This window comes from Triturus cristatus, chromosome 11, assembly GCF_964204655.1.
Source record: "Triturus cristatus chromosome 11, aTriCri1.1, whole genome shotgun sequence".
In the NCBI taxonomy this organism is placed as follows: Eukaryota; Metazoa; Chordata; class Amphibia; order Caudata; family Salamandridae; genus Triturus; species Triturus cristatus.
Genome location: NC_140594.1, coordinates 60536702 through 60554140, shown reverse-complemented (window position 1 = coordinate 60554140; position 17439 = coordinate 60536702). Strand labels below are relative to the sequence as shown.

Here is a 17439-nt window from a genome sequence, read left to right as displayed (position 1 = left end):
CCTTTCTCGTGAAGTTCCAGCTCGCATTAATGTAGGGAGGGCAGGCTAGCATAAGCCCTCACCTAACATCAGCAGCCCAGGCCTAGGGTGGAGAGAGAGAGAACTGGCCTCTTAATTGTCCAGGCCCAGCAGCGAACCACGCTTGGAAGAGGAAAGAAATGGGAAGGAGCAGGTTTGGTGAAAGTCTCAAAATAGAGGAAAATGCTGCAGAAAAACCTAGCAGTATGTAATGACCTAAGACATCTAAAAGTCCAGGAAAAGTAAGTTTGAAACTACCTGGATGATAAAACTCTTCCGCACTGTGGTGATCCACACACAAGCAGTGGTTCCTTCTTCTTTCTCGGTCTTTCTCCCATTTAATAAAAAATATAGAAATGATTTCACAACTGTAAATGTATGACGTTCAAATGCGACGGATTCATGTGTTGAAGACCACTGCAATTTCTTTCATTCTACTAAGGTGTGAACTACTGTTCATTCCTTGGCTTCAAGCGGTCAATAACTTTAGAGCAACTTTTCATAATTAATTGTATTTAATGCCATTCCAAGTGTTTCTGGATGTGGTAGGTTTCACCGAATATTTTCACAAAGGATGTCTGGTCTGATGATAGGACATCATTATGGGAATAAGTTGAAAGGATGTACCACTGAGCGAGCAAGCGCTAGACAACTGTTTGCCTTTGATCTGTATCATGCGTAGAATGGAGGCAGGAATTCGGTCTAATATGTACGGCTGTTGTAGAGTGATGTGTAAGTGAGGCTTGAACTGATGCACTAATGATTTAATAAACACTGAACCGTGTGGATGACTTGAAGCTAACTGAAGGTGCCAGGAGCTGTTTCCTTGCCCCCTGGCCTGCGACAAGACACCATAATGTGATGACATGAAGGGAGACAAGCGTAGAAAGGGTAGATGAAACAGGTCTGTAGCAGGACGAGGATGAGAGACATTGAGTCCAAGTCAACACCCCACCTCCCTGTGTTGCAGATGAGGGGGGCTCAAGTAGACACAAAAGTAAGGACGCAAGTGGGAGCAAAGGTTACACAAGGATACCTGTAACAAAAGCATTAACCCTCCAAGCTATTTTAATTAGACTGCAAATATGAGCTCTACCATGCATGCAGTGCTCTGGAGCAAGTACATTAACCATCTAAGCTACTGTAATTGGATGGAAACTGTGACCATTGGTCTGTCCAGTATTTTAATGCCAAGTCAGATTAAAAGAAAATCATCACAATCCACTACTTATCCCCTCTGAAATAACAAAGCAGCAAATACAAGTTGAAAACACATCAAAGGTATTTTAAAGTTGTCTAGACTGTCCTTAAAACATTTTTAATGGAAACAGAAGCAGAAATGCTATGTTAAAGAAAAAGAATACAGAGGGTTTTATACAAACTGCTATGTAAATACCATTGCCTGTCCTGTCCATATCCTCAGAAAAAATAAATGCCCAGTATATTTTTCTGAGAAAGGTGAGAACTCGTTCTCCAGATCCTCAAGGAAGACAGGCACACCAACTGAATGCTCACAATCAAGGTTGAGACCCACAGCTCGATGCACCTGCCTACCCCACCCCCAGCACCAACAGACGGGTACACATCAGTGGGTGTGACTAATGCTTCTGGAACATGGCAAAACAGGGCTTCCCTCCCTCACAGAGCAGATACAGCACATCATATCAGTTTGCCTCGATCACAGAACAGATACACCATGTGCATCAGTTGACAATTTCCCCATCTTCACAGAAGTACATCACAGCATACAACACACAACAGGTACACCATCCCATCAGCAGTGCAGGCTTCCATTCCTCATGAAACGGTACAGTATGGGCAGAAGTACAAGCTTCCCTCCTTCACTGAACAGAGACAGCAATGTAAGGGCAAAGGAAGCTTTCATCCTTGACACTACATCAACAGTAGGAGCAGGACTATCACAGAATAGGGTGAATCTGTGAAGCCACTTCTTTCAGATAACAGGTACAGCACAGTTTGCAGCAGCAGTGCAAATGCCCTTGCCTATTAATGCGAACACCCCTAGGCTCCTTTGGATTAGAGCGGATTCCAGAAAGGCCGTGAAAGCTGGAAAGTCAACTTCACCAACGTTGAAGAAAAGAACGATATACACTCACCTTGAAGTTGATATTGTACCCTAGTAATGGACACCATACCTACCTCAAATTGCATGCATAGTGACTGGAGGGTTATGAGAGGCTACATAACCTATCTGCCCGATGGTTGACCCCTCAACTGCTCCCTCCCTGCCTAAAGTTACCCTCCCCCTTCAGGACTATAGGTGACATATGCAGCCATATTCGAAGCTCAACGCCTGCCCCATCAAGTACATGAGAGATCCAGTGCGATGCCCCACTTGCTTAGACCATTATGCTATTTGTCCCTGCCCACCCACCCCCAAGCTCACACGACAAAGCAGGGACAACTCCGTACTGCTTCTATAACGCTTGGGCCTGACCTCCTCCTTCGGACATTGACGCCTTCACATGATCGACAGTATTTCGTTCCTTTCCTCTTATCTTTTGAATACAGACTCCAAGCTTTTATAGTTGGTGTTCCTTGTGTGTAGATTATTGTTATTCCCATCTCTCCTTTGCAGTCACAACAGGTTGTTTCATTGTATGCACATGATGATTGCATTGATGATTCGCACATGCTTTCACTGATTTTGTCATGCTGGAACAATGTCTTTTTCCATGCAAAAATAAATAAAAATATATTTGAAAAAACGAACAGTGGATGGTTGAGTAAAAACATCTACTAAATTAAGCACAGAGAATCAATCAATCAAACAAACACATTTATAGAGCGCGCTACTCACCCACTGCTACTGCTCAAAGAGCCAGGTCTTGAGTTGCTTCCTGAAGGAGAGATGGTCCTGGGTCAGTCGGAGGTGGGTGGGGAGGGAGTTCCACGTCTTGGCAGCCAGGTAGGAGAAGGATCTTCCTCCGGTGGTGGTTCTGCAAATCCGTGGGACGGTGGCGAGGGCGAGGCTGGTGGATCGGAGCTGTCGGGTGGGTGTGTAGAACGTGAGGCGGCTGTTGAGGTATATGGGGCCCATCTCGTGGAGAGCCTTGTGAGCGTGGGTGAGGAGCCTGAACGTGATCCTTTTGCTGACGGGGAGCCAGTGCAGGTCTCTCAGGTGGGCAGAGATGTGGCTGTGTCGGGGGATTTCCAGGATGAGTCGTGCAGAAGCGTTCTGTATGCGCTGGAGTCTTTTCTGTAGTTTGGCTGTGGTTCCAGCGTAGAGGGCGTTCCCGTAGTCCAGTCGGCTGGTGACGAGGGCCTGAGTGACCGTATTTATGGTTTCGGTGGGGATCCACCGGAAGATCTTTCGGAGCATACGCAGGGTGTTGAAACATGATGACGAGACGGCGTGGACTTGCTTAGTCATCGTGACGGAGGAGTCCAGGATGAAACCCAGGTTGCGTGCGTGTGTGCGTGGTCCGTGGGCGGTGCCCAGAGCAGGGGGATGGTCCGAGGATGAGGACTTCCGTCTTGTCTGAGTTCAGTTTCAGACGGCTGAGCTTCATCCATTCCGCGACGTCTTTCATTCCGTCCTGGAGGCTGGCCCTGGCGGTGGTGGGGTCGTTGGTGAGGGAGAGGATCAGCTGGGTGTCGTCAGCGTAGGAAATGATGTTTAGGTTGTGTTGGCGTGCGATGGCTGCGAGGGGGCTCATGTAGACGTTGAAGAGGGTGGGGCTGAGCGAGGAGCCTTGGGGTACGTCGCAGATGATCTTGGTGGCCACTGAGCAGAAGGGAGGTAGGCGGACTCTCTGAGTTCTGTCGGAGAGGAAGGAGGTGATCCATTCCAGGGCCATTCCTTGGATCCCGGCGTGGTGGAGGCGGTTTGTTAGGGTGCGGTGGCAGACTGTGTCGAATGTGGCCGATAGGTCGAGGAGGATGAGGGCAGCAGTTTCCCCGTTGTCGAGCAGGGACCTGATGTCGTCGGTGGCTGCGATGAGGGCTCGGAATTCGGACTGTGATGGGTCGAGGGAGCCGTTTGTCTCTAGGAAGGCGGTTAGCTGCTTGTTGACGGTCTTCTCGATGACTTTAGCGGGGAAAGGGAGGAGCGAGATGGGGCGGCAGTTCTTGAGGTCCGTGGGGTCCACGGTGGGTTTCTTTAGGAGGGCGCTGATCTCCGCATGCTTCCAGCTCTCCGGAAAGGTGGCAGATGCGAAGGAGTTGTTAATGATGTTCCGGAGCTGGGGTGCGATGATGGAGTCGGCTTTGTTAAAGATGTGGTCTGGACAGGGGTCGGCTGGGGAGCCGGAGTGGATGGTGTTCATCACGTGGGTGGTGTCTTCAGTGCTGACGGGGGTCCAGGCACAGAGGGTGGTGGTGGGGGGCGTTGGTTCGGTGGTTTGGTGCGTGGTTTGGGCGCCAAAGCTGTTGTGTATGTCTGCGATCTTGCGGTCGAAGAATGAGGCGAGTGCGTCGCAGAGGTCTTGCGAGGGCGCGATGCTGAAGAGTTCCTTGCTGTTGTGGGTGTTGTTGTCTAGTCGTTCTCTGAATGCTGTCCTTTTGGTGGTGCGGATCAGCTGGTGGTGTTTGCGGATGGCGTTCTTGAGGGCTGTCACGTTTTCTGTTGACTGGTCGTGGCGCCAGGCTTTCTCGAGGGTACGGCAGGATTTCTTGGAGTCTTTGAGGTCGTTGGTGAACCACGAGGTTTTCTTGCTGCCGGGTCCGCTGGGAGGATTCTTCAGTGATGCAAGGGCATCGGCGAGTTGGTGAGCCACTGAGTGAGGTTACGGGCTGCTTCGTTGGAGTCCGTAGTGTTGGCGGGAGGATTTTGGCTCAGGGAAGTGGTGAGCTGGTCGGTGGTGATCTTGCTCCAGTATCTTCGGGGAGCCTGTTGCGGGTGGTGGTCGGTCGTGGTTTTCCTGAAGTTGAAGTGGACGCAGCTGGGATCTGTCCAGTGTGGTCTGGTGGAGTGGCTGAAGGAGATGTGGTTGCTGGAGGAGAAGACGGGGTCAAGCGTGTTGCCGGCGTAGTGGGTGGGGGTGTTCACTAGTTGCTTGAGTCCGAGGTTGGCGAGGTTGTCTAGAAGGGTGGTGGTGTTGTTGTCATTGTTGTTTTCCAGGTGGAAGTTGAGGTCCCCTAGGAGGATGTAGTCTGAGGACGTGAGGGCAGATGAAGTCTGCGATGGCTTCGCTGAATTGTGTGCGTGATCCCGGGGGTCTGTAGATGAGAGTACCTCTGAGGGTGGTTTTGGGGTCGGTGTGTATCTGGAAGTGAAGGTGCTCGGCGGCAGTGAGGGTGTCGTCGGCGTTGGTCGTGATGCGGATGGTGTTTCTGCAGACAATGGCGATGCCTCCTCCGGTTTGGTTGACGCGGTCCCTCCGGGTGATCTTGCAGCCATCCGGGATGGCTATGGCGATGTCATCCAGGTTTCTGTGAGGAAGGCGACGTCCGGTGCTGTTGTGTCGAGGAGGTTCCACGACGTGCTTGTGGACGGAGCGGGTGTTGAGCAGGATACACTTGAGGTGGTTCTTGTTGGTGCCTGGTCTGGCGGGTGTGGTGCAGGTCCGGAGGCAGGTGAATTTGCAGGCTTGGCAGGTGAAGGGTCCGTGGGTGCGTTTCGGGGTGGCTCGGTGGCAGGCGGGGGTCCGGCCGGTGTTGAGTGCGTGGAAGGCGGCGGCGTCGTAACTCAGTCGGGTGGGCTGGCATCGCCGAGGGCCAGGGGTCCTGGTGCTGGGCGCGGACCAGGCACGGACGGGAGCAGACGGTGCGCCTTTGGCGCGCCCGCTGCGCGGCCTCCATATGAGGGGGAGAGGGAGGGAGGAGCAGCTGGGAGGCGGGAGCGGGGCGGCCAATGGGAAGCGAGGGGGTGGGAAAAAGTGGCACAGAAGGCAAGAGGGGCCGGGGGGGGAGAGACAGGCACAGCGGGCACAAAAATGAAAACAAGTGGCAAGTGGAACAGTAGGCAAAAACGAAAACACAGTCAACAGGGAAGAAGATGACACGCAGTCAAACAGACCAGTCTGCAGGGAGGCAGCAGACAATCCCAGAGCAGCAGCAGCGGCACACAGGGGGTCTGCGCGGTGGCAGAGGGAGCGACCTGCCTGGTCACAGGGTCAAGGATCGCTCCTCTCACCACCGCGTGGCCTCCATATGAGGGGGAGAGGGAGGGAGGAGCAGCTGGGAGGCGGGAGCGGGCGGGGCCGCGTCGGAAGCGAGCGGCGGGAAAAAGTGGAACAGAAGGCAAGAGGGGGCAGGGGGGAGAGACAGGCGTAGCGGGCACAAAAATGAAAACAAGGGCCAAGTGGAACAGTAGGCAAAGACGAAAACACAGTCAACAGTAGGCAAAAAGACGAAAAACACAGTCAACAGGGAAGAAGATGACACGCAGTCAAACAGACCAGTCTGCAGGGAGGCAGCAGACAACACGGAGCAGCAGCGGCACACAGGGGGTCTGAGCGGTGGCAGAGGGAGCGACCTGCCTGGTCACAGGGTCAAGCCCCAAAGGGTGAAGGTGCCCTTCCAAATACATATGTCTTGGTATTTGTGGAGGGGTGGAAGAAAGGCTGTATTGACACATGAATACATGGATGGACAAGTGAATGGTGGGGTAAGTTGGTGGACAATTCAGTGACTGTGTAGCTCGTGAATTTACGTATTGCTGAATACCAAATTTGGGTGGACAGATGGATGTGTGGATGAATGGAGAATGTGAAAGGAAAAGGTCTGTGGATAGAAGGATATTAGTGCACACATGGGTGTGGTGGTTACTTTGTGTGTTTGGGCGGATTAAAGTTAACTTTGTTTAGGTGGTTTACATGTATGCATTAGGCCAAATTATTTTGGGAATTTTACTTTACGCTTGTTACGTGAAATCCTCCAAATTACTCCATGTAGCATGGATGCCTATGCAGACTGATGTGGGGAGCTTCCACCCGTTTTGGCACGTGCTATGGCTAGTGGCTTTGAAGGGCATGTATATCTACCTATTGGGAAATGAAGCACGCTAAATCTCTGTGATGAGGAAGAACCGTTACCAATCAAGAATTCTAGCACTACCTAATGCTTACGGGTTGTCTTATGTGCACTTAAGAGTCATAACCCAGTAACAGAAGGTTCTACAATGACAAACATGACGTCTTTGATATGACACTGTGACTTGGCCACTGCTGACTAAGATGCTCAGAAAAGAAAGAAATGACAGTGAGCCATCTCACAATGTTGTATAACATGTTGACATGAACATTCTAATTCTAGGGTCAGACATACAACTGTAAAACCAGCATTTGTTTTAACCATGTACACCAGTTTATCAGAATATTCATTATTTACAGCTCTTCGGAATGACACAACATGAAGCCCAATAACAAATGTTGAGATGCTATTGATCTATCAGTAAAGTGTACCTGTGTGGACTCCTATCCTCAGAGTAGATAAGGAACCACCACGAACACTGGCCCCACGAATCTACTGTTACATGGAAGGGCCTAATGGAAGTGAGCGGGGCACTCCTGGGAGCTTGAGCCTGGTGAACAAGAACAAAGCTAGGTTTGGTTAGGACCTGACAGCTAAAGATAAAACCACTAGCATGCTGATCCCAGGTCTAAAACTTCTCATGGAATTCAGATAGAGGGAAAGGGATGCTGCAGTGGGGAACACATATTTAAGCAGCGGAGGGCACATCATTTAAGAGTCAATTTCAGTTGATGAAGCACTCGGTCCCAAGAGTCCAAGCACCACACATGAGGCCTGAGAGGGGCCATCATCCCTTCCTTTGGATGAAAAGGGTGGGGAGTCTCTGAGAGAGACATTGGCAAATAATTGTAACTAGGAATCCTTCCCAAGAGATGTGGCCTAATCAATTTAAGGGTGTGGCTTCAAATAAGAAAAATAAAATCCTGTGCTTTACAAACCATGCCATCTTGCCAGGATTTGGGTACCTCTCTGTGAGTTTTATTATTGCAGCTAGACATATAATAGAGTAACAACGAGCTGCTTGTGAATTAAAATTGTTTCAATTCTAAAAATGTGAGACTTGCTAAGATTTGTGAAAGGCAGGGTGGTGTTCAGGGTGTATATTCTCACAAAGGGGAGACCGAGAGACTACATGCTCAGTTGTGTAGTCCCGAAGTCACTATTCACATACAAGAGCAACTGGCCCCAAAAAAAAAAAAAAAAGGAAATGGACCCAGTCCGTTCAGGTATCCAAAGATATTTGAATAGACGCCTCACTCACTTTATCATGACATGCTTCATCATTGGCGCCTGGCCACACCCTGGTGGGGTTGTACCACCAGGGCTGACTCAACCAAAAGAATGGGAGTTCCTACCTAAAATCTGGCTGGCTAAGTAGAGAAACAGATTAAGAGTGGGAAGATAACAATATCTCCAGGTATACCCTGAGGATTCCTTTATTTGCAGGGTAACTGGGGTATTAAATAAAACGTTTTTTTGTTTGAATCTAATTGTTCAATTAACCCTAACCCGTCAAAACCAACACGTTTCATCTCCTTTCTTTTTTTTTTAGCCCAGTTGCTCTTGTGTGTGAATGGTGTCAATCACTTCTATTTCCCTTCGCACCACTTTATTCTGTCTTTTCTTATTCTGTTAGTCACTTACCTTTTTCTCCTCACGTCTTTCAGAAAATTGTTCATCTGAATCATTTTCCTGTTCAGACCATCTTGCCACTCATTTCTTCTGCACATACTTCTGTTCAGCTCCTCATTTCACCATCTCCCACCACACACAACCAACAAACTCAGCTTAAAGAGCTGCAATTTATTTTCCCTTGGCGCTGCCAATATTTTGACAGTTGTGGACCTCTTTCACATACTTTCCCATAAAAGCACAATTAGAAAAGGCACACATGACCATTGCTTTGTGCGCTCTGCAGAGAGCTTGAGGATTGCATGTGCATGATGTCAGAACATCTTTATGACCAACTGAAAGGTACTCGGATAAATTCACACTACCTTCCGATTCTATTACAGGACCGGAGGCTTCGGATTATGCCATCTCTTTCTTTACTGTAAAAACACAGCAGCCAATGAAAACATACAATTAGTCAACACCAACTACATTGTCCATGATGCTTTGCATCAGTCACGCCTTCTTAGCCCTCCATAAGAGCCATGAGCACAGTCCCATGATCCTCTTTCTTTGTTGCTCACAGCAAGAGCTAAGTATTTACTTACGATATCCGTATTGGTCATTATATTGTACTTTGGTGCATGTCGAATTTACTTAGCGTGTAGCGCTACAATGTATGGTGGTTTTTATAGTTTGCTAATTGTTTTATATCGCTTGCTAAAATGTAAGGTTTCAGGGGTATTTGTGTGATTATTTGCAACTTTAAAAAGGCACGTTTCGCGCATTGTAACTGGGCTCTGCCCGGTTTCCAGCGCTGCTGGAGTCATTCTTTTACTGCCGCGCTTCTCGGCGCGAGTGTACCGAACCGCTTGCGGTTGCTTTTAACCGTTTTTACGGTCGTGCGTGTGGCGCGCTGGTGTCCTGGGCTTCCCTGATCGCCCGTACGCACCGCAGGAGTCGGGTGGCTTGCGAACGACGTGCACAGCACAAGCGCTCCCATTGGGCTCTTTTTGGGCTCCTTTTAGGCTTGCGTTGGGCTGCGCACGCCAGGATCAGTCCGCATAATTCAGTTATTTTTAGTATTTGGCTCCTATGCCTATTATAGGCTGTAAGAATTTGAGTACAGCTTTGCTGAGGGGGCTTGGTACTTTTAGCAGTAATTTAATTGTGTGCATGTGGGCTGCAACCCCCATTACTCCTCCTAGGCGGTTATATTGAAATTTGAATTATACTGCACCACTGCATAAGGATGGATGAGTGGGTGCTACATGAAGATGAGGAGGATGTCTATTATGAGGGACAGCAAGAGACTGTCCTTGAAGATAACATAGTGGAGGCTCTGGACGCCTCTGTCCAGTCCTCAGTAAACAGGGCTATTGAGAGCATAGTACCAAACCCTGTGCAACAAGCATTGGCAGCTGCGCTTAAACCAATTACCAAGCAGCTTGAGAGTTTTGCCAAACGTCATGGGTTCACTAAAGATAGACCAAAGAATGTTAATCCTCCAGCTACAAAAGCAGTAAAAGAGAGTCAATGGCCGCATGCTAGTGCGTTAAATTCATTACCCCCAGCTCCAAGTGGGGATCATGAGTACTCAGTAGGAGGCAAGGCGAAGAGTAAGCAGAAGGTCTATGTGGATACTGATACCACCAACACCAATACCGACACTACTACAACGGATGATGAAGCCCCTCCCAGGAAGAAAGCCAAAAAAAGGGGCTTCTTCCACCCCGGAAATTCCATCCAATACTCCCTTTACCTTCAATCCTAGCGAGATTATACATCCCAGATCCTCGGATTGGGCGCCGGCACCAGAAGTTACCGAGTATCTCCATGAGAACCTTTGCAAAGGTTTTGACAAAAAAGTCCGTAATCGGCTCAGATCAGAGTGTCACCGACCTGATCTACCAGACAAGGTGGCGGAAACTCCAGAGATAGACGTTAGTCTCCTCACTTTTCTAAAAAAGTTTGCAAAAGACCCCAAGAAGGGGATCGACTGCGCTTGGCGCGGATGTCAGGACAAGCTCCTTGACGTCGTCGGACCTCTAGCGAAGATCCTTGAGATGGCCCTGGTGGCCAAAGAGGCGGCAACTCCGGTGGATCCGGATATCATGGCAGGATGGACACAGAGGGCAATATGCCTTTTGGGTAATGCCAATTGCGCCATATCCACCGAACGGCGCAAATCCTTGCTTTTGCGCATGGATTCCAACCTCACCGATCTTGCGGCCGCTGAGCCGGGACCCTTCGCTGAGGGCAATCTCATTGAAGATCGTTTTATGAAAGATGTATCAAAGTATGTGGGGACATTTACTTCGCTTGACAAAGCGCCATCAGGCATTAAGCGTGTCTTCCAGCAGGGCCTTTTCAACAGGGCCAGACGAGGCAGGGGACGCTCGTCAGGCTGTTTCCACAATCAAGGTCCCCCCAGAGGCGACTATGGTCGCGGCAGAGGAGAGTGGGATTCAACAAGAGGGGGCATCTTCTACATCACTTGTCGTCGTTTCAACAGACGCCGGTTTCAAGGAGGTGGTAATAGAGCAGGCTTCCATACACAGAATTCCGCAGGTAAGCGTGTCAGACTTATCTCCACTACCTTTGGGGGGGTCGAACACAATTCTTTGTTCACAATTGGCAAACCCTGACACAGGATGCGTGGGTACTTCAAACGGTTCAGGGGTTCCATCTGGAGTTTTACGAAAACACCCTGTCAGGACACGTTCCCCAATCCTCTCCATTTTTCCCGACAAGAGTGCATTTTTATAGACAACGAAATAGCCGAATTACTGCTAAAACACGCAATAACACCATGCAACAACAGGCCTCACGGATTTTGCAGCAATGTCTTTTTGGTCCAGAAGAAGGATGGTGGCCACAGACTGGTTTTACATTTGAGGGAGTTCAATCAGTACCTTATTTACAAACATTTCAAGATGGAGGGAATCCATCTTTTGACGGATCTGTTAAAACCGGGAGATTGGATGGTCAGGCTAGATCTCAAAGATGCCTACCTATCCATCCCCATTTTTCCCCCACACCGCAGCCAACCCAATCATTACATCATCAACGGGTGGGTAAGCATGAACAATGATATTGTAACATAGCCGGGTGGGATAATCCTCGCCTCCGTGTTCTTAATAGAAATGTAAATTCTTGGCACGAATGCTAGCACATTTTTGACTCCTCTCCAGAGCTCCTACTCGTGTCCAGTCATGAACACTGACCCACATCTGGAACCCACCCAGACGCCTAGAGGGGTCTCCGTTCAAATAAAAGAGCGATATGTTAAATACATTTCCCACTAAGTTTAGGTCTGAGCACTGCTATTTCTATGTTTTAACAGTTGTCATATTACGACCATAAGGTGAAGCACATGTCTCTAGTGGAGACGGCAGACCCATACCCACGATATGCACAAGGTGCTGTTACGAAATACTGTATGACTGGATAGTTATATTGTCTGCTAGTTGTATTCCTCCGACTACTATGCTATGTGCACGTCATAAAATGGAAAACGGTTGATTAATATATTGGGGGGAAAAAGTCATGTTGAATGAAAAAGCTTTAGAAAAACAACATATATAGAAAGAAAAATATCTTAGAGATTACAAGATGAATTTAAAATGATTGTAACTAGGGATTGCATTGTGGTTTTGGATTACTTCAAGAATTTATACAGTAATTGTTGGGAATTTAAGTATTGTTTTTGCCTGTTAAGGACATGGATTTAGGACCCAATAGGGACCCATTTCAAAAACAGCTTTGAAGTACTGCTGCACTGAAGACCTGGCAGGACCGGACCACTTAATGGCCTGGAAGCGTCACACTAATGTGGAGTGAGTGAAAGCCAGAGGTCCAATCAGATTAGTGACAAGGGTCATGCCTGTGCATCACACATACATCTTCGTAGATCACTCTGCCATTCCAGTTTTGGAGATGGACGAGCCACTGAAAGCTCGAGACAGATGCCTGGCTCTGGGTCGTCTCAAGGTCCTCTTGGACCCTAAAGCTCAAAACAAGCTGAGCTCGCACATGGCTTGTGCCTGCCCCCATGTCTAACTTCATATGCCAAGAATTTTATAAAACGCAGGGATCTTTGATGTAAAAGAGGCAGAGATAGAGATACCCATCCAGCAGCAGAATTGTAAAATGTGAAATAAAAAAAAATCAGGGATAAATCCTAATTTCTCAACCTAAACAAATTGTGTGATCCTATGCAAATATTTTATTTCACGGAATCTTCTTTTTGTTCATTGACACATAGGAGAGGACCGTCAAATACACGAGTTCAGGAAGTCTGCTGTACAAAACCTCTTTTGATTGATTTAACACACCATAATGTTGCTCCATCTATAATAAGAATCTAGGCCACATACTGGGCATACATGATTAATTACTCGCCTCTGATTTCAATAGTAGCATTGTCGTTTGGGTGGGTGAGGTATGAATATTTCTAAGCTCATTTTTTAAACGTATTACTTTTAATAAATGCCTCTCAATGCATTGATATTAAACTGAAGTACTAAGGTGAAACGTTTACCTATTTTAAAGAAATACACTTTTTTTTTTACAATTTTGAAGGGCCCTTACCACCACAGATAACTCATAGCGAATTTCCCATTGAGCTAATGCATGCTCTTCAAATCTGTTTTTGCTCAACCAGCCCTCTAAAACCATTTTTATCGAATATTATAAACCCACATCACTTTGCATCATCCGCTTTCGTTCCTCCTCTTGTGTTATTCCCTCAGTTACAACACACACATTTACTTCTTCATCGTAAGTCTTCCCCACCAAAGCTTCCTTCTTGCAAGGACTCGTCCTCCTCCAAATCAACAAACAACCTTGAGAGACAGTTCGCCTGTAGATTGCTTGCACCAGGCACATACATTAGTTCAAACTTAAACTCCTGAAGCGCAAGACCTACCAATGAATGCAACTCGAAATCTGGTCAATACCTTTCTTCGCAAAGACATACTTGAGTGGTTTCTGATCCGATTTGATCTGAAACTTGCGTCCCCAAAGAACTTTTCTTCATTTTCTAACAGCCCAAAACACTCCAAGGGCCTCTTTCTCAATAATTGAGTAATTGATCGCTGCACCTCTCAAACTACGAGAAATGAATGCAGTGGTTCTATACACACCACCTGACCGCTGAATCAATACAGCCCCCAACCCCTTGGAACTGGCATCCGTCATTACAATGATATCATCATTATCAAAATTCCCAAGATCCAAGGCTTTCTCCAAAGCAGACTTCACATCCTTAAATTCATTTTCACAACAATCACGCCACAAGAACGCTTTACCTTTGTTTAACAGCGACCTGAGAATTACTGTTCTCTCACCAAATTAAGGGATACATTTGTTATACAACTCAGCCATACCTAAAAATGTTACCAGTTCATATTTGCACTTAGGCGAAGCTAGATTCTTTAGTGTCAATGAAGACTTTCTTTGGTCGACTCCTTGAACCAGTGACTAAATGCCCCAAATATTCTATCTCAGGGACATTGAATTTGCATTTTTCACGTTATAGAGTCAGACCACTCTTCAGTAATCTATCCAACACTTCACGCAACCTTTCATTGTGCTCTACTATATCTAATCCCACCACAAGATTATTATCTTGATCCACTTTTACTCCTGCCACTCCCTTCAATATCTTTTCCATTGCCCTCTGAAAAACAAGTGCAAAAACAACAATTGATGGACAGAATGCAGAACAATGTCATACATTCACCCCAGTACAGTGATCTGGGCCTAAATCCATCGTTTTTTGCTCACCATGCCGTTCCAGTTTATTTGTTTGTTGTAACGCTCTGAAAAACAAGGGCAGCTGATATAAGCCCAAATGGCATCCTCAAAACTGTGAAAGTACCAAAGGGAGTGGCAAAGGTGGTTAAATATTGCGACACATCAGTTAATTTCATTTGATGGTACGAAGAACAAACATCTAAAGACGAGAAGTGCTTGACACAATTCAATGAGCTCAGCATTAAGGCTGGGCGGTTAACTCCGCTCCACATGTGAAGTTTGCAGAGTTTTATAACTCCACACTCTGTTTGGAGTGTGAAGTTTTCCAAAACTCTGCAACTGCAGCGGGCGGAGTTTACCGGTGCTGCTGGGAGACTTCTCTTTCTCCCAAATCGGTGTCCTGCTCCTGGCTCCACTCTGCTTCCGCTGGTCCGGTTCAATTAACAGGAAGAACTGCAGTGCGCTTGGAGTACTGCAGGAAAGGCATGCCTGACCCTATTATGGGATTTCATAGGGTCAGGCCTGCCTTCACGCAGTATGCCCTGCGCACTGCAGTTCTTCCTGTTAATTGAACCGGAGCAGCGGAAGCCGAGTGGAGGCAGGAGCAGGACACCGAATTGGGAGGAAGGTAAGTCTCCCAGCCCGCAGGTCTTACTACACGGCAGGTGGGGCGGGGGGTTAACGGGAGGGAGGCCGGAGGTTTAGCAGGAGGGGGGCCGGTGGTTTAGCGGGAGGGGGAGCCCATGGCCAGGGGTTTAGCAAGGAGGGTGCGGGGGGTGGTGGGGCAATGAGTGACTTTTCACAGAGCTTTAAAGTAACACCGTGAAATTCCACATATTACCACTACGCAAGCTACGCCCAGGGTAACTCAGCATCTCACAATCACAGCCTTGTTAAGCTCCCTCAAATCAACACATAAGCGAGCCTTGCCATAGGCTTTTTCGAGCTATAACCATAGGCGCAAGTCATTCCGATGCTTCTACTTCTTTAATTTTGCCACAGGCAACCAGTCTGTTTAGTGCATTCCTCATACTATCCCTAATTGCCAAAGGGAAACTCCTAACCTTAGCCACTTCATGTATGTTGTTTTTCAAACATCCCAGCTTACTTTTAAAAAATACCTGAAAACTCATTCAACAGATCATCACACACCTCCAAGACACTACTAACAGTTGACATTTCTCTCAAACAACCGGGTTAGCATTGGGGGTCGAGATACACAGAGGTCACATTGTTGAAACCAACTTATCAGAGAATCCCCTTTCATAGACGCATGCATTTTCCCAGGAATGATTCGATCCTTAAACTCTATTGACCCCCAAAAATATACTGCCAACTTTATTTGTTTCCCAGCATATCCCAATGGGTTTGATGTCTGGCTTTAAGAGCTTCACTTAGTTTTTAAGTTTCCCATCATAAAAGCCTTGTGGTATCAACGTGATTTTGGCTCCTGAGTTTAATATTTCGACAGCTTCTCCATTGACCTGCACCTCTTCTAAAGCCCCCTCCAAACCTTCAGTATTGTTTTGCAAAACTCCCACTTCTTCTACCAGGTCATCCTCACAATCCACCTCTTTGACTTTTTTTTACAGTAGATTTACAGCATTTGAACACTTGACCCTTTTTTCCACAATATTTACACATTGAGTTCCACAGAGGAAACATCATATTTTTTGCCATGAGGCCTATTACTCCACATCGACAGCATTTACCCGGAAAGGGTCGACTTGATCTGCCTTTTATGTCACTCTTACTTTGAATAGACTGATTATCCTTATGTTTCTCCGCAACCACCTTAACAGATGTGTCATCACTCTTACTTGACTGTAACGCATCTTTGGGAATAACTTCCACACATACTTTGGAGTGTTCCTGTGTTTTTGCTATGGTCAATACCTCATACAATGAGGGATTATCTTTATAACACATTGATTCTTTAGCTTTTTCCAAAATGCATCCCAGCATGAACTGATCCCTCAATCGTTCCTCAAGTGAATTTCCAAAACCACATGTTGAAGCCAACCTATGTAGCTCAGTTATATACTGCTCAACTCTCATTTTGACATTGCATTCTCTTCTCAAAATGATAACGTTCAAGCACTCTACTCGGTAAGATAATGCAGATCAAGTTTCTGAATAGAAATTTCATATTCCTTTAAGTCAGCCACTTCGTCACCAGACCATTCCGGAAGATGTGGTCAAATACTTCTTGCCCCTCCTACCCCAGACAATGTAATAACAACAAGATCTTCCTTTTAGCACTAAGAGAAGCGCCACACACCCTTGCATAATGTGCAAAGACCTTCTTTTATTTTATCCACTGTATTGGTGGCTCCTCAGAATAAGTAAAAAAAAATGGCGGCATAGCAACATTCAGTATAATGGTTCAATTTCACAGAAATGCAAATTTCAATATCATAACCATAAACACACAATCACTATAAGATAATACCTGTGTCAAAAGAAAGCTATTGTTTACCCAATATACCTGCACACCAGATACCGCAAGCATGTGTTATAACAATACACATGCACCACTGCAGCAGTAGAAAAAACACATTCATATTAGTCAGTCTTAAGTCACCAGATGGGATGAAATGTACAGCGCAAACTGTAATTGAGAGTGCAAATCCAGGAGTAATTTGAGGTGTGTGTTTCAACGACTCACACACAATGTTGAAGATAAAAGCAATGTTGCTAAGATAAACTTGTTAAGATAAAACACTTGAAATGCTTATGTGCTGTAAACCTGTCACTCTCGAAACTCTTGTGCACCATAGGCTTTGTACTTTTGCTTCCCAAAATACCAAAGGTTCAAATATGCAATACTTTTCTTGGAGGCGTTGTTGCCTGTACACCTGGCACTCACGTTTCTCAAATTGCTTAAATTGTACAAGGATGCAATTACTTCTGGTGCAGAGGCAGTGTGTTCATCACTGAGACACGACGTGCATAGCTGGCTCTCTCGTACACCCCCTGTAGCCCAAGCACACAAAGCAGTGTTTGCGTCACCGAGGTAAAGGCTCATGTCCCACAACAATATTATTGATGCCAGCAAAGGAATGTTGTGTGCATCACCGAGATGGGCATGTGAAACTCTTTCAATGAAGTCGA

General features: G+C 46.8%; 1 protein-coding gene across 2 annotated transcripts in view; it reads right to left on the bottom strand.

Annotated features, from left to right (window-relative positions):
* TANGO2 (transport and golgi organization 2 homolog) overlaps positions 1-17439 on the bottom strand; it is a 545308-nt gene that overhangs the window by 371207 nt on the left and 156662 nt on the right. The gene's annotated exons all lie outside the window — the stretch shown is intronic.